We start from the raw sequence: 24764 nt of genomic DNA on the forward strand, positions 1-24764 counted from the left end.
CGGGGCGGCCATGCTCACCGCCATCACAGCCCGCCCCCGGCAGCTCCTTGGCCTCCTTGTCTCCAACTGGCAAACGGCAGTGCCAGGACCTCGTTCTGGCACCACAGACCCCGAACCCTCTCGTCTCGCAGCACCGCACTGAGTCCCACCTTCAGCCGTGACCCGGAGAGACCCCGGAGTGGCCCCGGGCAGACGGGACTTCTCTGTGCCCCCGACCAGAGCAGCCGGCTGAGGGCTCTCCCCCTTCCCCGCAGAAAGGAAGCTGCTCGCCCGCCTCTGCTTCCCAGAGAAATATGCCCACGAGGGGAAATAAAGAGACAATAGTGCCCCCACCGCGGGCGGCTGAGTCCAGACTCCGTCCCAGGCCTGTATTTATAGCCGGAAACCGGGGACGGAGAAGCAGCTGCTCGCTGTTATTTCGAAGAACTTGAGGCTTCCGACCAAAATAGTCTCTGAACTTTGGAAACTCTTTCTAATAGTCTCCGGGGAGGGGACCGTACCCTAGGACCTGAGGCGATATTTGAGTCTTGGAGTAAACCGTGCCTCTCCTCGCTCCCCGGCCGCCATCCCCTCTGCAGCCGGTTGAGCTCCGTGGTTTTACACAGCGGAGGTCTGGGGCGGGGGAGCAGGAGACACAGATGAGGGCTCCATTAAAAAAAAGACCTCAACATATTTATAAGTTTAAAAATTGCCCCATGGAGTCAAGAAATAACTTAAAACATGCTCATCAAATTTTTAAAAAACAAGATCGCTTGTTTGAAGCTTAATAAAAATGCCTATTAAAATAGACCTGCAGATGCCTGGCCCATATGCATAGTGCATATCTGTGTTCCTATGCGAATATATTAAGCTCGAAGCGCTCATGCCATCTGCCCAGATTCGTGCCTGTGTTAGAGGCAGGGCTGGTGCAGGAACAAGACGAGCCACTGACAACTGAGGCCAGATTCCCATCCTCACCCAGAGCCGTGGTGTCACACCCTCCTTCCCGTCTCATCCCCGCGCGCGGCAGGACCCGCTGGCTGCACCCGGACTGTTTCCGATGCACTGCGCACGGTTAGGCGGGTCACCCGGGGCTCCGCCTGCATCTCCCACAGCCTCCGGCCCATCCCCTGCCGTCCCCCGAGCTTCTCTCCGCCCGCCACCCCAGAGCCAGGACAGCAGAGCTGGGCCTTGGCGGCTGAGACCTGTTTCCTCCGGCCGTTCAGGTGCCTGGAGGCTGGATCCCGGCCTCGCTCACTCTCGGCTTCTTTCTGCCTTTGGCCAGAATTGGCTTCTTTTGCTTTTGGCAGAAACGCCCTGCTGGACCCAGGGGTCGCTGAGAACGTAGTGAGGAGATGGATGTTACAACCAGCTTCAACCTCAGTGGCTTCCCCACGTGCTGAGAATCAGACACGAGGTTTTTGGGGAGCTGAGCTGGGCGAGGAAGGGCAGAGCGATGAGCACCTCCCGGCCACTGTGCAGAGCGGCAGGTGCGGCTCCTACTCGCTCCATGGACTTGGCTGATGCCCTTACGGAGGCTGCGCAGCCCCAGGAGCTGCCGTCCGCAAGCTGGAGGCGCGATGGCCAGTGGTGTCCAGTCCGGTCTGAGGCCTGAGAACTCGGGGCCCACGTGGGAGTCCTGGTCTGAGTCCCGAAGCCCGAGCGCGAAGCCGGGTGTGGGGCAGGAGGAGAGGGTGCCAGCTCAGCACTAGGCGCATCCTCCGCCCTCCTCGCGGTCCTGCCCGGCCGGCTGGGTGCTGCCCGTCTTGGCCTTGGAGAGGCTGGGCGTCCTTCTCAGGCCACTGCCTCAGACCCACCCGCCGGAGGCGCCTCACAGACGCACCAGGAATGGTGTCAACCAGCTCTCTGGGCGTCGCAGCCCGGCCTGGTGGACACACAAAATGAGCCGTCACGAGCCCTTTGCTGTTGCCTCCGCGCCACGGGAAACCTGGCTTCTTCTCTCGCCCCCTTATTCCCAGGGCGCAGCGCGACGCCGGAAGTGTCTCCACCCGTTTCTAGCAAACAGCGGGGTCAGTGGCCCCCGCTCCAGAGGCCTTGGACGCCTCCCCGCATGTCGAGTTACGTGTTTAGCTTGTGTCACATCTTTGAAGATTCTGTGTGAATCTTTTTAATTACATGGGAAATTATGTTGGCGACAGTAAGTATGGAGAAACTAGTTCAATAGGGCACCATGTGGGGGTATGCAATGGGCATGGCAGAGAAGGCGGCAGAAGTGGCCTGGCAGAGGAGGTGGCGCTGAGGTGGCGTGGAGGGGGCGGCGCGGAGGAGGTGGCGGCAGGCCTTCCCGTCTGCGTCCCTCCCCGAGAAAGGGCATCGAGAGACGCTCCCACTCAGAACCCGCACTCCCCTCTCCCAGAGACACTATTTGCAGAAAAGACGAAGGAAGACTTCCCAGGAACTGGGAACAGTGGGCCCCGCCGCACTCCTGCCGCTCCTGCCAAATACTCTGTAAATTACAGCCGTCGCCGTTTTCTCATTAATTGCACATATTCTTTTTCGTTTGGCTGCAAATCCCATCACTTTGGCCAAAAATGTGTACTTCTCCACAGCACAAAGCAAGCACTTCGAAAGGACAGCCGCTCAGAGAGAGGAGGTAATTGGACCAAGAAAACCGCATGGGGAGGGGAGCGCCGTCCCCGATGGGGAGCAAACGGGCAAACGGGGACCTCAGGAGTCGGAGTCACCTGCAGCCCCGCGGGGACGGGCAGAGTGGCCTCCTCCTCACGGGTCCCCTGCTCCCTCCCGTCTCTCTGGGCCGGTGCCACAGGAGCAGTTGCCCTGGAGACAGCAGCCCCGGGTCCTCCAGCCCAGGCCACCCACCCGTGCCATGCGGCCACGCTGCCCTCACTGCTCGCTTACACTGTGATGAGCTGTTCCTGGGCCCCCTCCCCCCCAGAAAACAACACTGAGCGGAGAAACCCCGGCGGATTTTCGCAGGCACTCACTGAGCGTCCCACAGTCGGTCCTGCGGCCGCGTGAGTCCCGCGTGGCCTCCCTTCCTTCCAGAGCCTCCGGAGAGTGGGGGTGACGAGGGCGCGCTCAGCACTTCCTTCCCAGGAACCAGGCTCTGTGTCCGTAGGTTCCTCTTGCTCTTGGGGTGGGAGCCGGGCCGGATGAGGGTCCACTCTCTCTCTCGATTTCGCTGCCGTTGGCCAAACATGCAAACCCTACGTGGAAAGGCTGACTTCCTGTGTGTAAATTACACCTTCATTATGAACATGGGAGTAAATGTCTCCTAATTACTCCCTTTTGAGTCACAAACCCAGAGCTGCCATTGCGGCCTCATCCTTGAACCGACTCCTGGCCAAGTTCCCCTGGGGGCTGGGACCATCAGTGGCTCTGCGTCTCCACCCCCTGAGTCTGGGCACCTTTCACACTAATCATGTTGAGAAGAATAAGATTTAGCCCGGCTGACGTGGCTCAGGGGTTGAGCATCGACTTAAGAACCAGGAGGTCACAGTTCGATTCCTGGTCAGGGCACAGGCCCGGGTTGTGGGCTTGATCCCCAGTGTGGGGCGTGCAGGAGGCAGCCGATCCGTGATTCTCTCATCATTGATGTTTCTATCTCTCTCTCCCTCTCCCTTCCTCTCTGACATCAATAAAAACATATACAAAAAGAATAAGAAGTATTGGGCTAAAGTGAAGGCACAGTCCCCGCCCATCCAGAGAGGAGCACCTTTGTTTAAATTGGAGGGACTCTCTGAGTTGCTGAGCTCACGCGGCGGGAGTGTCTGCAGGTCATCGCTGCCCACACTTAGCACAGAATCACATGGTTTTGATGGAACGCGGATGTGTAGTCTCTAACAGGCAGCGTCTGCTGGGAAGGGCTCTGGGATTGGGGAGCGGGTCCCCACGCAGCTCATGTTTCCCGGGCCCCTCCCTGTACCACAGAGGAGAAGAGGAGGCACGTAGACAGGGAGCTCCGCACTCCTGCTGGGAAGAGCAGAGAAAAGTGGACGATGTGTGGCGTTTCCAGGCTCGTTGGGCCTGCGGTGCTCACAAGGCACCTGCAGCGCCCCGCGCCCAGGCTGCAGGCCCGGTGAGCACGGGGTCTTCGGGGTCCCTCTCGGGGTCCCTTTGGGGCCGCTATGTTTGCTTCTTATGGGCACCGGCTTCTCCGACTGCGCGGAGGGCTCTCGGTCTCCTGTCATGTCCGCGTGGGCTCACTAGGGAAATGCGGTGGCTGTAAATGTCCGGAGGGAAAGGGCGTGGCGGGGCTTCGGGCTCACCTGGCCACTGGGACGCGGGGGGGAGAGGGGAGGGGGCTCCAGCTGAAAGATCAGAACAGACCCGGAGACTCAGCCTCAGACATCGGGGGGTTCCCAGAGGCTCACAGAAAACAAAAGCGCGCCCTCATTCTCAGAAGCACCTGAGGAAGCTTTTGCCCACAGCCTGGGTCTGCAGCAGCCCCCTGTGGGGAAGCCTCTGTGAGTCCCGCCTCCACCCCCAGATCCAGTGCCTCTGCCTCCACAGAGCTGTGGAGGCAATTCCTCCTCCGGTTCTAGATCCACATGGGTTTCTCTTGCTGGCAAATTCTATCCTGGATCACACAGGAAAGGGGAGCGGGGGGGTGTCGTTGCTCCCAGCTTCTCTTCCCAGGGCCCATGGGTCAAAACAGATCCTCCGTCGCACACAGGCTGTTCCAGATTCCTGGAACACTGTTCCCCTCACTCCTGCCCTCAGGTCTCACCCTGAGGCTCACACATGTAGGGCAGCCTTCCTCGGTGCCTCAATCTAAAGCCTGTCCTTTTCCCCCCTAAATATGTTATTGATTGCAGAGAGGAAGGGAGAGGGAGAGAGATAGAAACATCAGTGATGAGAGAGAATAATGCATGCCCAACACTGGGGATCGAGCCCACAATCCGGGCACATGCCCTGACCAGGAATCAAACCATGACCTCCTGGTTCGTAGGTTGATGCTCAGTCACTGAGCCACACCAGCCGGGCTAAAGCCTGTCCTTCTTAATTAATTTCTCATTGAACTCTACTTGTTTCCTCATAGAACTCAGCACAAGTGTAAGAATGCAATGGCTGGTCTCATCCACACTGTCTGTCTCTACATTAGACGTAAGCTCCCATGAGGCCAGGCGCCAGATCTGCTGTTTGCTACTGGATATCTGCATTCTAGCACAGAACTTACCAACAAACGTATGCTAATGCAGTTTCTGGATTTAAATTTTTCTGAGATCTTCCGAGGCTACTTTTAAAAAAAATCATTTACAAGGTATCTATGCCCATCGAAAAATAAAGGAAGCCTGGCTGGTGTTGCTCAGTGGTTGAGCGTCGACCTATGAACCAGGAGGTCAGGGTTCGATTCCCAGTCAGGCCTCATGCCCAGGTTGTGGGCTCTATCCCCATTGTGGGATGTGCAGGAGGCAGCCAATCAGTGATTCTCTCCCATCATTGATGTTTCTATCTCTTTCTCCCTCTCCCTTCCTTTCTGAAATCAATAAAACCATATTTTAAAAATAAATAAATAAAAGAAGCTAAGCAGCCCTATCTGGTTTGGCTCAGTGGATAGAGTGTTGGCCTGCGGACTGAAGGGTCCCAGGTTTGATTCCATTCAAGGGCACATGCCTGGGTCGCGGGTTCAATCCTTAGTGCAGGGCATGCAGGAGGCAGCGGATCAATGATTCTCTCTCATCATTGATGTTTCTCTCTCTCTTCCTCTCCCTTCCTCTCTGAACTCAATAAAAATATACATATATATACTAGAGGCCCGATGCACAGAATTCATGTAAGGGGCTTGGCCCTCACAGCCCCTTACAGCCTCGGCCGTTCCTCACAGCTCCGGCTTCGTCTGGAAGGAGGTCCGGAAGGTCATTTGGCTGTCTGGTGTAATTAGCATATTACGCTTTTATTATTATGGATTAAAAAAGAAGAAGAAGCTAAGCAGAACCAGCAAACCACAGTTATTTACACGGCAGGCTTCCAGATCCTGAGGAAGGGGCTGCAGGCGTTAAATAAAGATCTCCCGGGGCCTCGGAATGACTGATTCCTGAGCACATTGGTTCCAACATAACTCAGACCTCCCCTCGAGAAAGCCATGTACTCGTGTCCTACTTACGTTTGATAGGGCCTCCATGTCTCATAGAAAAATATGGTTCTTTTTATTTAGTTAGTTTAGGCCGTGGTCTGGAGTAGAAGGGCTTATACTGGCTTCCAAGGCTGGGAACAGGATATATGAGCTGAGATATTTGGAATTGGTCTGTGTAGCCAGGGTTTCTGACCAACACAAATACCATTGCCCAGAAAAAAAAAAAAAAGCAGCTTATAAAAAGCCCATGGCGCCAGCCTGCTGGGCCTTAAAGCTGCATGTTACTACTTCAAGCCCAGCGTCAGTCATGTTTAGCTAGTTCTTGATTTGGGGGAAAATAAAAGTGTCCCCATCTTTTCTTCGGTTTGGATAATATTGAAATCCCATAACTTTATTTTTGTTTCCCCTATGAGATGGGGGAAATTTAAAAAAACTGTCTTCCGTCGGAATGTAGTGTCCCAGCATCTGCCCACCAGGTTGGATCCTATCTAGTTAAGAAGGGGTTTTAATTAAAGAACATAAAACTTAAATGGTTTGGAAAATGTCAACATGGTTTCCTATTTTGAGCCCAACACAGATGATAGAACAAGAGGGTATAAATGAAAATGAAAGAAAAACAAATTCAGAACAGATGTCAGGAAGCGTTGCTTTTTTAATTTTTTTTCCCACGCAGAGAATCATAAATGTGTGGAATAGCTTACCAGGCAAGATAGTTAAGGGAAAACGAGGGAGGTCATTAAGTAAACAATTAGGTTGCGAATAGATTGCACACACAACCACTGTGGTGAGCCAGGTGGCCCAGCTGTCCCCGGGGTTCGGATGGAATCTGGGGGCACCCCTCAAGCCCTCACTGTCCAGCGCATCGGGGAGCTTGCGGACAGTCCGAGGTCCGCATTTCCACACGTCCCCTGGGAGCTTGCTGAGGGTCATCTTGGAGATTTTCATGTTGGAATTCTTCCAAACACATGTGCGCCGGGAGAAACGTGAAGCGTGGAAACGTTAAGTTCCCAGGGAGAAGAGGCGTGGCCACCAACGAGCGGGCTGAAATGATGGGTGGGTGTGGTCACAGAGCTGCATCGACTGCCCGTATCAAACAATCGGAATTCATCGTAACATCTCAGCTCGTGACACCTGTGATCGTCCGGGCTGCAATAAGTAATAGATTGACAAAACGTCCACTGTAGCGATGCCTTCTAACAGGATGCAGGCACCTGCCGACAGGGCGTGTCCCGATTCCGTGATTCCGTCCTGATGCTGCATGGGCTTTGCCAGGAGGCCTAACTGTCCCAGATTCCGTGACTCACGGAGACCAGCAGGTAGAGCTGTTTCCCGTCATGGTGCTTGGGGCTTGGGCCGGTGCCGGGCAGTACCAGCTGACAGCTCTGCCCCCACACGTAGAGTCCTGGACAGTCTCTGTGATTACCCCACAGGCTGAGCAAAAACCAAGAGAAGGGACTGAGGAGAATTAAAAGTACTTTTTTTTTAAATAGTCAAGAAAGGAAAAATTGTTCACTGGCCGAAGTCCCAAGTTCTGAGCAAGGAAACTGTGTATTTGACATGACCTCGCATCACTGCCCAGGCTCTGCAAACCTCTAACTGCCTCGCTCCCGTGGCGGGTGATGCATCTGAGAATCAGCCAACCAATGACAGCCCGAGCTTTGGAGAGCCAGCCAATCACGGACAGCCTTACAGCTGGAGGCAGCAGCCCACCAGCGGACACGTCCCTCCAGCGACCTTGCTGCTGAAAGGCAGCCTTACTCCAGGGACCACCGGGCACCTTGGGAAGTTACTGATGTCGAAGCGCCTCCACTTGTCCAAGTCCAAGTCCACCAGGCCTTGCGGGCAGGGCTCCCGGGCCTCCTGGAGACCAGCTCGGGCTTCGTCGGGGAGACTGCCCGTGAGCACCCTGGGAGGCCACGGATGCGACCTCAGGTCCAGAATGGAATGTCTTGTTGGTCATTTAACCCCCGATTGCAGTTACTTATCAGTTCACACTTGCGAGTGGCAAACACACTGATATGTTTAAACTCAATTTTTCAGTTCCCGTGTGGGTTACCTCCTGTCTTTTATTGAGGCGTTATTTTCAGAGCAGTTTTCAATTCACAGCAAATCTAGGCTAAGATACAGAAGTTCCCCGTACCCCCTGCCTTCACACGTAGAGCCACCCCTGTCGTCAACATCCCACACCAGAGGTCACATCTGTGACCCATGAGAAACCTCCCCTGACACGTCACGATTACCCAGAGTTCATAGGCTTTGCAGTGTTGTATATGGGAGGGCTGGACAAATGTATAATGACCTGTGTCCGTCACTGGGGTATCATACGGAGTATTTCCACGGCCCTAAACCTTATCTGTGTTCTGCCTATTCTTCCCTACCCTGCACCTCGGTCCCCAGCAACTACTGTCTCCTTATGTTGCCTTTGCAGAGTTCATACAGTTGGAATCATAGACTCTGTGGCCATTTCAGACTGAAATCTTTCACTCCGTCCTATGCATTTAAGCTTCCTCTGTGCGTTTATTTTCATGGCCTGATAACCCATTTCTGGAAAATAGAATAGGATTTTATTTCCTGGATGGACCACATTTTATCCTCCATTCCCCTTGGAAGGACATCTTGGTTGCTTCCAAGTTTTGGCGATGCCAAGGAAGCTGCGATAAACGTCGCTGGGAAGGTTTTTCTGTGGACGTAAGTCTCAGCGCCTGTGGGAAAATTCCAGAGTCCCGCTGCTGGACCCTCTGCGAGTCTCTAGCTTTGTAGCAAACCACCAGCCTGTCTTCCAAGGGCTGTCTCGGTTTTCGTTCCCATGAATGTGAATGAGTGCGCGTTGTTCTGCGCCCTCCCGGCCTTCGGTGCCAGGGTGACCGACTTTGCCCGTTTTCACAGGTGGGCAGTGCTGTCTCCTGTGGTGTATTTGCATTTCCTGAGAGAATGTGATGTGGAACATTCTTTCGTATACGTACTTGCCATCTGTGTATCATCTTTGTTGAGGTGTCTGTTGAGGTGGTTGACACATTTTTAATGAGGTTGTTTGTTTTTATAGCTGAGTTTGAAGAGTTTTCTGGTATATGTTGGGGAAGTCTTTAATCACCTGTGTCTTTTGCAGATAATCTCTCCCAGTTGGTGGCTTATCTTCTCATCCTCCTGATATTGCCTCTCACAGTGCAGACGCTTTCATTGCAGTGAAGCCCAAATCATGAATCACTTCTCTCAAGGCTCAGACCTTTTGGATGGGTGTATAAAGGGATCCCCAGGCCCAAGGTCATGCAAGTGCACTCCTGTTCTCTTACAGGAGTTTCATGGCTTTGCGTTTTACGTTAGGATCTGTGATCCACTTTGAGTTAATATTTGTGAAGGTCGTAAGGTCTGTGTCTACATTCTTTTTTTAAAAATATATTTTTATTGATTTCAGAGAGGAAGGGAGAGGGAGAGGGAGGGAGGGAGGGAGAGAGAGAGAGAGAGAGAGAGAGATAAATGATGAGAGAGAATCATTGATCGGCTGCCTCCAGCACGCCCCCTACTGGGGGTCGAGCCCGCAAGGCCGGCACGTGCTCTTGATCTGAATCGAACCCGGGACCCTTCAGTCCACAGGCCGACAGTCTATCCACTGAGGCAAACCGGCTTACATACATCAGAGAAAAGTGGTCAACTTTCATATGTTAACCTGGTATCCTGCCGCTTTACTGTAATTGCTCATTAGTTCCAGGAGTTTTTGTTGATTGTTACATTTTCTACATTGATGATCATGTCATCTGTGACCAAAGATGATTTGTTCCTTCCTTTCTAACCTGGGGACTTACTTCCTTTCCTGTGTGCTTGCGCCGTAAGAATTTGCATTTCAGTGTTGAAGGAAGTAGTGAGAGGGCAGCCTTGCCTTGTCCCCAGCGTCAGGGGGAGACAGTTTCTCAGCAGTAAGTACGATGTCAGCTGTAGGGTTTTTCTAAATGTCCTTTATCAAGTTCAGGAAATTCCCCTGTACTTCCAGTTCACCAAGAGTTTTTATGAGAATTAATGTTGGATTTTAAACCCTTCTCAGATGCTTTTTTGCATGCATTGATACGATCACATGATTTTTCTTTTTCAGTTTGTTGATGTAATAATGGATTGCATTGATTTTTGAATGTTGAACCAGTGAGACTTGTATAACTGAAAGAAATCCTACTTGGTTTGTGGTGTAAAATTCTTTTCCTACATTGTTGGGCTTAATTTGTTAATATTTTGTTGAGGACTTTTGCACCTATGTTCATGAAAATATTGGTCTATAGCTTGCTTTTCTTATAATGTCTTTGTCTGGTTTGACTATTAGGGTAAAGCTGGCCTCATAGACTGAGTTATTCTATGGAAGTCCATTATCCATTTTTTATTTGTGGATAATTGAACTCTAAAATGTCAAAATGCAAGTGTAAATTTCACGATGTATTTTCTGAACAGTAGATATTGTCATTCCAATTACTATTACAGAGATGATCAAATATCTGAGTGGCCCACCTTTTTATAGAAAACTACAGGTCTCGGCCGTCCAATTCAGACAGATTGTCCCTTTACTCGTGCAACATTTTTCTCGTGCAGAAGCTGTCCTTACTGAGAGGAAAACCCCTTGTTCACTGACTTTGGAAATAATAGTGCAGTTTTGCAGACTCATGTGCAGTGTTGATTAGGTGAATAAATTGGATAAAATTCTTTTGGGTCAGTGAATATCAATCTTTCACCTTAAGTAACTATTTGAATGTGCTTCTACCAGAAAAAGTTGATCAAGAGATTCACTCTAATTGTGAAGAATGGAAACAACAACATGATGCCATGAAAGATGGTATTCTGTGCTTGAGCTAATGGAATTTGAAGAGCAGCTCTCGGAGTGCCCACATATGTTGGCATCCTGGTTCTGAATGCTCATGTTGAGGGCGATGTGATTTCCAATGAACAAAAAATGAAATAAGTTGGGTGTGACCACCGTGGGAGCCAGGTTTCAACGTAAAGGCCAGAGACTCACCAAAAAGAACTGTATGTGGACATTCATTAGAGCCAGTCAGTGAGGTAGAGGAGGCGGGAGTGGGTGATGGGAGGGAGTCCTGACCACCGTGTACAGGTGGGTGGGACTATCGCTGACGGAGGGAGGCTGACTGGAACCCTAAATCCAGAATTTCGATGGCTCTATTTGGAGTGTTTGTCTAAGCAGCCTAGTTAGGAGGGAGCAGGCTAGAGCTGGAGAAATGTAGACGGCAGATCAAATTGCTGCTGTGATTTTGACCTCGGTGATGGGAGATACTGAGACCCAAGGGGTCTGAGTCCCAGGAAAAGAGCAGGGACGTCAGAATCTCTACTAAGCCCAACGTGGAGGCTTCCACACCGGAGGGTGAGACAGAAATGCTCTCCCTGTGCAACCCCGAGTGTAACAATATTCATTTCTACCCCCAAACCAACAAGCCCGGGCCTGACGCCAGGATTGGCGAGTGGGGAAGCAGAGGGGCTCCTTGGCGTAGGACACTGCACGCCGGGCACGGGTTCAGCAGCAGCTCCTGGCCTCTGGTCAGGATTATGGAATGACAGGCTCTCCAGGAAAATAAGATGCGTCAAAGGAAGCTGTCACAGACAGAGCCTGCCCCCGGTACTTAGGGGCGACGGGCTTCACCTGGGGATCTTCGTAAGCCCGGCTGGGGACCATCAGGGAGTGGAAGGCCTCACCCAGGGAAGGTGACGGGCCACCTGCTCAGCCCTGGCCCGTGCCCCGGTACTGATCACCAGCTGCCTTTGTTAACGCTGCGAGTTGGTTTTCAGGGGGATGTTTTAAATGTTGGTTCTCACGCTGCCATTTTCCCGGCGCTGCCCGCCAGGGCGGTCCCTTCAGCTGCCACAATCTGCTCATCTCTGTTTATAAAGGGAAATGATTCCCAAACCAGCCCTCTCTCCTCCCCTCTCTCTTTTGCACCGATTTATTTCACAAAGGCAAAGAGGCGTAAAACTTCAGGGCTTTCTTAACCCTAAAAAATCTGGGCATTTCCTGAAACCCGTCTGCAGGTCCCACACTCCAGGTGTTTATTCATGTATCTCTCCTGTCCCATGGGTGGGCATGCGTTTGCCCTGCACATACTGCTCACCGATGTATGTAAGTGTGCAGTGGATTGGCATTAAATGGATGCACATGGCTGTGCAATCAGCACCATCCATGTCCAGGCTTTCTCATCTTCCCAACTAAACCTCGTCCCCCCAGAAATAGCCTCCGTGTTCTCCCCGCCCCCGCCACCACCTCCTGCCTTCTGTCCGGGAGTCTGACCACCCCACGTCGCTCACACGGGTGGAGCCACACAGTACTGATCCTCTGTGTCTGGTATTTCCTTCAGCAGAATGTCTCCAGGCTCATCCAGGCGGCCGCATGCTCGGGAGCGGTGTTCCCTTCGGGCTGACCAGATCCCACTGCGTGGCTGGGCCGCTGTGCTCAGCCTTCCCTCTGCTGATGGCCACGCGGTGGCTCTCACTGTGAACACGCTTCCGTGGACGTGGACAGACAGACACCCGTCCCAGTCCCCGATTTCCGGGCTCCTGGGTGCCGACCCTGAGGAGGAATTGCTGGGTCGCGTGCTGATTCTCGTTACAGTTTTGGGAAACCACCAGACTAGTTTCAGGGGCAAAACCAGCTCACATTTTACCAGCAAAGCGCCGTGTTTCGTTCTATTGATTGGAAAACATTTGCTCTCTAAGGGCTTGCAAGTTTTGGTTCACCCTCATCTAGTTTCCCCATAGATTCAGCTGTAGCTGCTAAGCCACAGAGCGTGGCTGTGTGGGTCCGTGGCTGTGGGGGTTCGTGGCTGTGGGGGTTTGTGGCTGGTGAGGAGCGTGAGGGCTACTCTGCAGCAGGATTTCTGTGACAGGACAGAAAACACTCTACTCGCAGGGTGCTTACAATTTTCCAACATTTTCCACAAATACCATTTCCTTTGGTCTTCCCAACGCTGTGAAACAGGCATCGTTGCTGTGATTCCCCTCTAGCTGCCTGAGGCTGACTGGCTCATGTAACCTGCAGTGTGTGCAGGAGGAGTGTGGGGTCTGAAGCTGCAGGGGGCTCCCTGGCTCAGCCCCTCTGACCCCCTGGCCCGTGTCTGCCCGGCTCCATCACCTCTACTTGCTCTTCGATGCAGTCGGCACAGTCAGTCATTAAACATTCAGCATCTTCGTGAAAGAATTGCCCCTCCCCCAAGAAAAGCCAACTTCCATGCAGGGGAGGCAGATGAAGAGGACGGAGGCGGCTCAGACCCGGGTTCTTCGCCAGAAGAGAAAGTGAGTCAATCCGAGAGCGATGGATTCCGCGACGGCTCCCGCGGACGTGAAGAAAAGGCGCTTGTGAAACTGCAAATGATCCAGCGGTGACCACATTGCTCGTCGAGGGAGAGAAGCTTCGGTGCAAACTGAGAAGGGGGTTCACGTGTGGAGTGAGAATGAGCACAGGAAACAGCAGACTCGTGATGGAAACGGGCCGGCAGGAAGCCCAGCTCCGGGGCCGGCGTTTCCACGGAGCAGCAGGTGGGGAAGAACCAGCGTGGCGCCTCCTCTCCCCCCACCCCCACCCCCCACGGGGAGCGGCGCTGACGGGGAGCCTGAGAAGCATGTGCTCTTGGGCGACGGGAGGAACGTGGGAGCAACGGACCCTCCTGGCAGGTCAGCTTCCTCCCAGCAGACCCTGGAGGGGACGCGGCGGGACCAGCCCACCCTCGGCACCGGGCGAAGACGTCGTGGAGGAACAGGTCTTCACGCACGTGGGATCCGCGGGAAAGCGAGGCTACGGCGGAGGCAGCCAAACGCTCTCTGGACTTCGGGAAGGTGCTAAGCGCGCTGGGTTAGCCGTTCCTCAAACCCCAAGGCATGGAGAAGCAAGGAGGACTCTGCCCTGGCTGGTGTGGCTCAGGGGGTAGAGCATCGGCCCTCAGACTGGAGGGCCCGGGTTCGATTCGGGTCAAGGGCATATACCTCGGTTGCAGGCTCCTCCCCAGCTCCGGTCGGGGTGCGTGCAGGAGGCAGCCAGTCGCTGTGTCTCTCTCACATCCATGTTCCTCCTTCTCTGTCTCTCCCCTCCCTTCCACTCTCTCTACACATCAATGGAAAAATATCCTTGGGTGAGGATTAACAAACAAAATAAAGAAGAAAGAAAAGAGAAAGAATGAGACCTCCGAGCCCGTATAATGATGTTGGAGAAACGATGCTGGGAGCAGGCACATGGCCTTCTGTGCAGGACGGCTGTGCCGTTGAAGCGCAAGTTGGGGACATTGAGACTAAAGTCCCTCTGGTAATAGATGACCGATCAACTGGACCCCAAATCTGTGCTCCCTTCACTACTCTGTGAGTCCCAGAGCTGGGTCAGGCAGGCTCCTCCCCCCTGACGTCAGCGGGGGGCGTGGACAGGTGTGAGCCCTTCTGGGGTCCCTTCCTCCGGCCCCTCCCCCACCCCCTGCTGGCACATCTCGGGAAGAGCGAGGCTGCCCAGCAGGCCATATGCTCCATGTCGATTTTATAGGTTTTAAAGATATTTCTATCAATACTGTTCACAATTTAATTACAATAATTAACATGGTTTCCCAATATTATTTTTGCCTTTGATTGCATGCCTAAGCGCTGCAGCTGTGTTTACCTAGGCGCCTTTGTCTCGGCTCCATGGAAGAGGAGCCGTAAACACCATTTTATATATAGCTTTGCACTTGCTTTGTGAACTATTTTCACGGCCCCCCGATTCAGCCCTGCGTCCTCTGGCGTGGGCTCCCTCCCACGGGGGTGTGCGGGACAGAGAGAAGGGACAGCGGCTCCCGGCCCAGCGAGCGAGCGTTTCCAAGAGCCGGGAAAGAAACGGTTTTCCGCCTGAAGACAATGTAGATAATTTGTCGTCAGGTTTGGCTGCCTGTCGCTTCGCAGGCAAATGGAACAAAACCGAGCGCCGTTGGCTGCTGCGCTCGGAGGAGGGAGAGAAGGGAGCTGCTGACAGGAGCCAGCTCCCCGGCGGTTTGGGGAAAAGGGAGAAGGAGAGAAAAAGCCTTTCCGAGACCACGTGGCCCCTCAGGCCGCTCCGGGAGTCCGGCCGGGCGGAGCTCCAGGTGATGGGCAGCGGGGTGAGGGCCACGCTTGTCTCGGTCACTCCCCGGACCCGGAGGGCAGGCGTCTGCCCCTGGAACTCCCCAGAGTGCGGGGTCATGGGCGCAGCGGGATGCAAGCGACAGATTCAATCTTTGACACCAGCCCCGCTGTCCGCGAGGATCTCTGTGGAGGCGGAAGGAAGGCAGCCCGTGCGGTGGGGCGTCCCGAACGCTGTGGGTGCGGGGCCTGGGCCTGCGGGGCTGCTGTGCGTACCCACGGCAGCATTCAAACCGATGAGCCACGGCCATCGCAGGGGTCGGATACACCTCTGGGGGAAGAGGAGAGGGAGCGAGGGCCAGCTGTCGGGGCCTGAGGTAGGGGGGAGAGGAAGGAAAAGGGGCTGGAGAGAAGCCGGAAGGGGAGAGAGCAGCTGGCACACACACTCACACACACATGCACACACTCATGCGTGCATAAAACACACTCATACACTCACACACATACACACACACTCATATACTCATACACACATACACACTCATGCACAAAACACACTCACACACTCACACACACTCATATACTCATACACACATACACACTCATGCACAAAACACACTCATATGCACACACTCACACACACACACACTCATATACTCATACACACATACACACTCATGCACAAAACACACTCATGCACACACTCACACACATTCACACACACTCATGAACACAGTCACACACACATACACTCACACATGCACAAAACGTACACACTCACTCACATACATACACACACTCACATATGCATACAGCACTCATACACAAACTCACATATGTGTGCCCGCACACTCAGACCCACAGACACACTCATGTGTGCACACACACACACTGACACACACTGACGCAGACACATACACACGCGCACGCGCACACAGAACAAGCACTGCACTGTGTGTGTGACTGTGGCACCAGGTCGCTGTCTTCACTCTGAGCTGGTTCAGGAGGCGGGGGGTCCCTAGCACAGCTGCCCGCTGGCCCGGCCGCACTCGGAGAAACCGGCCCTGCGTTTCCCAGGCCCTTCTCCTTCCCAGGTCCTTCTCCTTCCCAGGCCCTTCTCCTTCCCAGGCCCTTCTCCTTCCCAGGCCCTTCTCCTTCTCGCCCGTCGGGTCTGCGTCGTTCTCTTGTTTCTGTCCTTGCGGGGCTGTGTGCGGGGCTGCGCCTTCACACGGCGTCAGCGTGGTTCGCAGGAGGGCCCTTCGCGTGTTTTCAAAATTCCCTTCTGTTTCCAGCGAAAGCTGCTCACCAGGAAAGAGGTGAAACGTGCCCGCGGTTCCCAGTAGCTGCGAGATCGGCGTGTGTCCTTCCTGTTCACTCAGACGGCAAAGGCTGAGCCGCCTGCAGTCCCGGCTCAGATCCTGCTGGTTTTCTGTGAAGTCTAGTCTTTAAGTTCAGGGACGAGTCTGACTTACTGATACGTTTTTACGGGTTTCTGCGCGTGTACATGGCTGACAATGACTGACCGTGTCATTTCCCGTTTCTCCTTTCTTTCCTTCCTCCTTTTATCTTGCTGTCCATTTGTCCTTAGTTTCAAAATGATGGTTGAAAATCAGCCCACCTTTCTCTGTCGCAGAATACTTTGCATAACGTACGCATGATCTCTTTCTTGAATATTTGGTAGAATGTACCTTATAAAACAGTACAGGTTTGGTGTCTCTTTGAAATATAAATGCTACATGTTACTTAGAATTGGTCTTTGTGTTTTTAAAACGTTTTTTGAATAAAAATATATGTTACAGAAGATTTACAAAGGTAAGTTCCCACGTAGCCTCCACCCGGCTTTCTCTGATGTTCACATCACCGCCGTACACTTGTCGACACGCACTCAGGGGAAGTCAGCCAGCGGGGAGCGCGGCGGGGAGGGCGCCCTGGCGAGCCTGGGGCTGAGGCGGCTGCTCCCGGCCCTCCAGTCCGGCTGCTCATCTCGGAGAGGACCTCCCCAGTCCCCTAGGTATCACCTGTGCCGCTGCGGGGAGGCGAGATGGTGGGTTCTCTGCTGAGGTCTGATTTCTGTGCATCTCATCCCGGAACATTCCACATGGGACCACACCTTCAAGCCCTGCAGCTCTCGGGGTCTGGAGGGAGAAGGGGACGAGCATGGCTGTGGGTGGGAAAGGCCCTGGAACGGGTCCTGCACTGACCTGTCCCGGCTGCGCACCTGCTTGCTGCTGGGTGGGTGGTGCCCAGTCTGCCTTCTCACATAGAGGCTGTGCTCTTGGTTGGTTGTTGTTAATCCTCCCCCGAGGATATTTTTCCCGTTGATTTTTAGAGAGAGTGGCAGGGTGGGGGGGAGGAGAGAAACATCTATGTGAGAGAGACTCATCGATTGGTTGTTGGTTGCCTCCTGCATGCACCCCAACCAGGGCCCATGATCAAACCTGCAACCCGGGAGCGTGCCCTTGACCGGGAATCAGACCAGTGACCCTTTGGTGTGCGGGCCGACGCTCTCACCACTGAGCCACACCTGCCGGGCAGTGTGCCCTTTGGTCACTCGGATGCCTCTGGGTCTGAGGAGGCAGGACACTGGAGGCCTGGCGTCGGCCCCACTTGGCTGGGCTGAGATGGGGTTAGTCCCGCACGGAGCTGCTCTCCCCTCAGCACGTCCCACATCTTAGCATTTGGCGCTCATCCTGCAGCGCGGTGCGGCCCATTGATGCCGCTCCACGGCCCTCCGCCGGCGCTTGTTTAGCCGGGAGAGGAGCAGAGCGCCACAGTGACTGGCACCGTATCGTCATGTCACGGAAAATTAAAAATCTGATGATTTGATTGGAAGTCTCCGGTGAGTTTTTCATATAAAAACGTTAACCTCAAGTAGCTATAAGCAGGTAAATGTGTTATTCATCCCACTGATACGAAATAAATGCTTATGATATAAATTATGTGTAATTAATACTCCTGGGATAAGAGCTGTCTGCTAATAGTTGTCAGTTAATTAAGAAAGGAGTAGAAGGCAAACAAAGGTGATTGTAATTTATCCTGGGACCACAAACAGTCGTGCCTTAAATAATCTCTGTAAACACATTACCAGCCAAGCCTGCGTCCTTGCCCAGAGCGGCCGCCGAGTGGTGGGCGGACACTGCTCAGGGAAGGAGCTGAATGGGGAGCCGCCGGTGACAGCGACCAGCCTGGGCCCTCGGCCCGGACCCCGGCCTGGGGCTGGGCTCAGAGGGTCATTTACAAGCAGACCTGGTCTCCTCAGAAATATTGTCTGAAATATAGGTTCTCTGGAAGCAGGAGACTATGTTAAGATAAGAAAAACCACATCTAACGAGTGGAAACTCGAACAAGTGTACATGTGCTGACGGCAGTCTCTGCGTTCTGGCTGATATTCAGTGGACTCGGCACCAATTATTGAAAAGATAACTTTTCTCCAAGAGTTCTCTTCGTCTCTGCAACCAGGAAGCAGGCACATGGATGGCGCCTCTGCTGTGGCTGGACGAAGTCACAGTGATGGACGGAAAGGCTGTCACCGGAGTACCCGGGGGCTCTTTGCCACTGATTCATTATGCGTTCATCACACGTTTATTCAGCACCTACTCCGCGCAGGCACAGGATGGGCTGTGGGACGGGCACTCCAGTCCTGGCCCCTCCGTCTCACGTGGTCCTCGCGGACCTGTAGTCCTGATACCCAGATGCAGAGCTGCAGCAGAGAGCTGGATGTGGACGTGGGAAGGTCTGGGGAGAAGTCTGGGGTCAAAATGAAGGCCAGGCTGTGCGAGGGAGATGAGCGCGTTAGAAAAGGGCGCCATGTCCCTTTCTCGCCCTTCCCTCCTCAAGAGCAGCGACCAGCCTAACTTCTAAACGACGGCTGCATTTTTTCTGATTTTAAACTTTATACAAATGGAATTATCCAGTACATATATATATATTTTACATTTCAGTTACTTTGATTGCAATGCCTCCATTTGTTGAAGGAAATTGTAGATTTTTTTTTCTCATCGCTTCTTACTCCATTTTTGGATACACCACAGTTTATCTGTTATCTACTATTGATTTATAGTTCAGGTGTTTTTCTAATAGGAGCCTATTCAAGTATTGCTGTTTTGAGTATGCTTGAATATATTTTTTGAAATATATTTCTATATATCTATATGTATATCTATCTATAATTCCACGTGTGTGTATATATTTATATATATTTACTCCCCTATAATTATGTGAATTCTAGTTGCTCCAAACACAGCACTTGGTTTTGTCTGTCTTCTGAATTACAGACTTTCTGCCACATTTTAATTTCATTTGCATTTATCGGATGTGGTTTTAATTTGAAATTATCTAATGATTAATGAAGTTGGGCATCTTTTAAATATATTTTTTGCTATTTAGATATTATCTTTTTATGTGCCTATTACAGTCTTTCTCCTATTTTGGCATGCCTGAATTTTTCTTATTTATTAATAAAAGCTCTTGATATGTGCTGCATAGTCCTTTGTAAGACACATGCCTTACAAAGATCTTTTCCTACCTTTGGCTTGCCTTCCACTTCTCTTAATGGTATATTTGGCTATTTAGAGGATCTTAATTGTAATGAAGTCCTACCTATCAATTTTGTCTTTTATGGTTATCAATTTTTTGTTTTTTATGTTTGCTTACCCCAAGATTATGAAGAAGTTCTTGATTGTTTTCTTTGAAACCTTTGTTGTTTTACTTTTCACTTTTAGACCTATAATCAGCTATCTGGATTTGGTTTTTCTGTATGGTGTGAGGTAGGGAGTCAAAATTCATTTCCCCTGCAATGGATATTCAGTGGATTCAGCACCACTTATTGAAAAGATAACTCTTTTCTCAGAGGAAGATTTTAACACCTAGCAAAACATTCCTAAGGGCTTGGGGACAAATGACAGTGAAGCCATTGCAGAGTTCTCACCTGGCAGCACTAACCGAGCACTAACGGAGACAGAGGCGTGCAGGGTTTACCTGGAGGCGCTCAGAAAGTCACACCCACTTTCTACCATAGTCCTTTACCTGAGAGTCTATCCTTCTCCCTGGGATTGCTGCTGGAGAATCCTGACTTCTCTCCTTTCACTGTTAGACACTCACCTGGGCACCTGTGGGGAAAGGGCTTCTGGGAAATGCAGTTCTGGGATTCTTCTCTGGGATGCGGAGAAGATTAGGGAAGGTGATAATGATGCCAGTTGAAAACACGGCTCAACACAGGCACTTAATGATCTTGTGTCACAGATGAGGACACTACACTTGAGGTTGGATTAGAGCAGCGGTTTTCAACCTGCGGGTCGCGACCCCTTTGGGGGTCGAACAACCCTTTCACAGGGGTCGCCTAAGACCATCGGAAAACACATATATAATTACATATTGTTTTTGTGATTAATCACTATGCTTTCATTATGTTCAATTTGTAACAATGAAAATACATCCTGCATATCAGATATTTACATTACTATTCATAACAGTAGCAAAATTACAGTTATGAAGTAGCAACGAAAATAATTTTATGGTTGGGGGTCACCACAACATGAGGAACCGTATTAAAGGGTCGCGGCATTAGGAAGGTTGAGAACCACTGGATTAGAGGGTCTCTGAGGGCCTCCTGCTCTAACAGGTGGTAAGTGCTGTGGATTAGAAAGGCTCTCAGGAGAAGCTATTCATTCATCCAGGTGCGGTACTAGGCCAAGAACATGAAAGTATAAAGACGGGGAGCTGCTTGCAGTAGGTGCATTTCCAATGCCACTGCAGCAGGGCCGTGCAAACAGGTGACACAGCCCGCGAAATAGCGCCCGTGGCTGTAAACGCACACAGCGCTGCAGAGTCCAGGCAAGGGAGCTGCTCCTTCAGCCTGCTGGCTCCTCCGTGATCCTGGAGGCTATGGGCCCCCCAGAGGACCAGTGTGGGGACTGCAGGGCCCACCCAGAGGACCAGTGGGGGGACTGTGGGCCCCCTCCCCAGAGGAGCAGAGTGGGGTTGTGGGCCCCTGAAAGGAGCCGCATGTGCGCTCGGGCTGCCCTTACGTCACCTGGGAAATGTCAACCCCAGCGTTGTTGCCTTTCACCTTGAGCGTGACCACAGGTGCCTTCCAGGACGCAGATGGAGGTTGTCATGTGTTTTGTGTAACAGAAGCATCAGGCATGTTTGTGTGGCTTCGGGGAGTTCCCTCCGCTTCCTGCTGTGACGTCTCTCCGTGGACCCTCTTTGCATCAGGCTTTCTGGGGCCCTGACTTGACGCCTCCTGGCCCTCATTTCCGGCTGCACACAGGCAGCCCCCCAGCTGGCCGCCTGGGTAGCGTGGATTTGTCTTCTCTACAAGTTCCCCCAGAATCCGTCAAACGGGCGGCGTGGAGGCAGAGAGGGAAGAATGGATGGGCGGGTGTCTGTCAGTCACCGCCTATTTCAGCAATTTCCCACCCATCCGCCTGTGGCAGGGCCAGGAGGCTGGGCCAGAGGCTGCCCCCAGGAGGCCTGCTGGTCTGAGGAGTTACTGCTGCGCCTCCATCCCTCCAGGTCCCAGCGAATGGGCCGCCACTGCCTGGGAAGCTTCACAGCGCAGTGCTCCTGCCCCGGGCAGACAGTGGCTGGCGGAGTCGCTGATGTGGGGACAGAAAATTACAATGCGCCTGTAGTGAGCAGCACCTGGGAGTCTGCTAATGGCTCCACAATTACCAGCCGCAGCATGGCCTCATTACTCACGCGCTTTCTATGAAAGAAAAGAAAGGAAGCAGATGTTGGGAAGAGTCACATGGCTGAGCTTCGGTGTCGGAGGAGGAGGTGGTGGAAGGTGGAGGGGAGGAGCAGAGGGAGGGAGGAGGGTGAGGCAGAGTGGCTTCCTGTTCTCCTCGAGGGGAGGCAGAGCGCCGGTCACTTCCCGGGCTGGACGTTAACCCTCAGACACGCGTGAGATCATTCTGACTTTCTGCGGCTTTAATGCCCATTTAGTTTATGCTTACTGATTTCAGAGAGGAAGGGAGAGGGAGAGAGAGAAACATCAGTGATGAGAGAGGATCATTGATCGGCTGCCTCCTGCACACCCCTTACTGGGGATTGAGCCCCGCAATCCGGGCCTGTGACCTTGACTGCAATCGAACCCGGGACCCTTCAGTCTGCAGGCCGAGGCTCTATCCACTGAGCCACACCAGCTTGGGCTGTGGCATGCACATTTAAAATCCGAGCTGCCTCCAGCCCCTCCCTCCTGCTGCACAGTCCTGGGCACCACGCTTTCCACGTGGCGTAGCTGCAGCATGGGGCAGGCCATGGAGGGACCTGCAGGCCCCCGTGTGTGAGACACACACCGTTGTTGTGTGACTTCGCAGATCAGGGGTTGTTTGGACATCAGGGAGCTGGCACTAACGACACTGACTCTCAGAGGGCCCCACATCGGTCCGCGTTACCTCGCTGTAGAACAGGCGCCGCCAACCTATGTCCTCTCCTGGCCTCCGATAGAGAGAACAGTCAGCACGTGGTGACAGTTTGGGATCCCTGACTCGCCGTGCGGGTCACGACCCCAGCGGAGGTCGAGGAGCCCCTTCAGGTGTGTAGACGGGGTGGGGGCCAGGGGTGCAGACCCCAGTTGGCAACCTCACCCGCGTTTCTGCAGTTTATATGATTTTCAAGTTTGACTTTATTTACATTCCCAGTCCACTAAAGAGAGATGCATTTTTTATGTTTATGAGAGGGCACAGGATTTGAAGACACTTTTTTTTTTTTTTTAATTAAATCTTTATTGTTCAGGTTACATTTGTTCCTCTTTTTTTCCCCCCCATAACTCCCCTCCTCCCAGTTCCCGCCCCACCCTCCGCCCTCACTCCCCACCCACTGTCCTCATCCATAGGTGCACGATTTTTGTCCAGTTTCTTCCCGCATCTCCCATTCCCCTTTCCCCGCCAAGAATAGTCAGTCCATTCCCTTTCTATGTCCCTGATTCATTATAATCACCAGTTCATTCTGTAAATCAGATTATTTATTCACTTGATTCTTAGATTCACTTGTTGATAGATGCATGTTTGTTGTTCACAATTTGTATCTTTACCTTTTTCTTCTTCCTCCTCTTAAAGGATACCTTTCAGCATTTCATATAATACTGGTTTAGTGGTGATGAACTCCTTTAGCTTTTCCTTATCTGTGAAGCTCTTTATCTGACCTTCAATTCTGAATGATAGCTTTGCTGGATAAAGTATTCTTGGTTGTAGGTTCTTGGTATTCAGCACTTTGAATATTTCTTGCCATTCCCTTCTGGCCTGCAAAGTTTCTGTTGAGAAATCAGCTGACAGTCGTATGGGTATTCCCTTGTAGGTAATTGAGTCTCTTTCTCTTGCTGCTTTTAAGATTCTCTCTTTGTCTTTTGCTCTTGGCATTTTAATTATGATGTGTCTTGGTGTGGTCCTCTTTGGATTCCTTTTGTTTGGGGTTCTCTGCGCTTCTTGGACCTGTAAGTCCATTTCTTTCACCAGGTGGGGGAAGTTTTCTGCCATTATTTCTTCAAATAGGTTTTCAATATCTTGCTGTCTCTCATCTTCTGGCACCCCTATTATTCTGATGTTGGTACGCTTGAAGCTGTCCCAGAGGCTCCTTACACTATCTTCGTATTTTCGGATTCTTTTTTCATTTTGCTTTTCCGGTTGGGTGTTTTTTGCTTCTTCGCATTTCAAATCTTTGACTTGATTCTTGCGCTCCTCTGGTCTGCTATTGGGTGTCTGTATAATATTCTTTATTTCAGTCCGTGTATGCTTAATTTCTAGTTGGTTCTTTATCATAGCATCGAGGGTCTCATTAGTTTTCGTGACTCTCTCCTCAAGTTTATTGACAGCTTCTAGCACATTTTTGCAAGCCCTCAAAATTGCGATTTTTAGCTCTATATCCTCCATTTCTGTCATGTTTTTTTGTCTCCGCATTTTTTATGCTTTCTTGGTGCACCCCCTAGTGGTCTTTGTGCGCAGTCTTGTTCTAGTTGAGCCTTGATTGTTGTAGTTAATACTAGAGGGATTTGACCACCAGGCCGACTGGCTGTGTGAATCAGCTGTGTCTGCCTCGGAAAACTTCTGTCCTGAAGACACTTTTATATACAAGTTAGAAAAGAATTACGGGAGGTCGGCTGCAAGGGAGGGAGGTGCTGGCCTCACTGCGATTATATGTGTGTGTGAGTGTGTGAAAGTGTGTGTGAGTGTGTGTGTGAGTGTGTATGAGTGTGAGTGTGTCATAGTGTGTGTGTGTGAGTGTGTGTGGGTGTGAGTGTGTGTGTTTGAGTGTGAGTGTGTGTGAGTGTGTTTGTGTGTGTGTGAGTGTGTGTGTGAGTGTATGTGTGTGTGAGTGTATGTAAGTGTGTGTGTGAGAGTGTGTGTGTGTGTGTGTATGAGTGTGAGTGTGTGTGAGTGTGTTTGTGTGTGTGTTTGTGTGAGTGTGAGTGTATGTGTGTGTGAGTGTGTGGGTGTGTGTGTGTGTGAGTGTGTGAGTGAGTGAGTGTATGTGTGTGTGAGTGTATGTAAGTGTGGGTGTGAGAGTGTGTGTGTGTGTGTGTATGAGTGTGAGTGTGTTTATGTGTGTGTGTGTGAGTGTGTATGAGTGTGAGTGTGTCATAGTGTGTGTGTGTGTGTGTGTGTGTGGGTGTGAGTGTGTGTGTGTATGAGTGTGAGTGTGTGTGAGTGTGTTTGTGTGTGTGTGAGTGTGTGTG

The sequence above is a fragment of the Myotis brandtii genome, unplaced genomic scaffold (genome assembly GCF_000412655.1).
Source record: "Myotis brandtii unplaced genomic scaffold, ASM41265v1 scaffold247, whole genome shotgun sequence".
In the NCBI taxonomy this organism is placed as follows: Eukaryota; Metazoa; Chordata; class Mammalia; order Chiroptera; family Vespertilionidae; genus Myotis; species Myotis brandtii.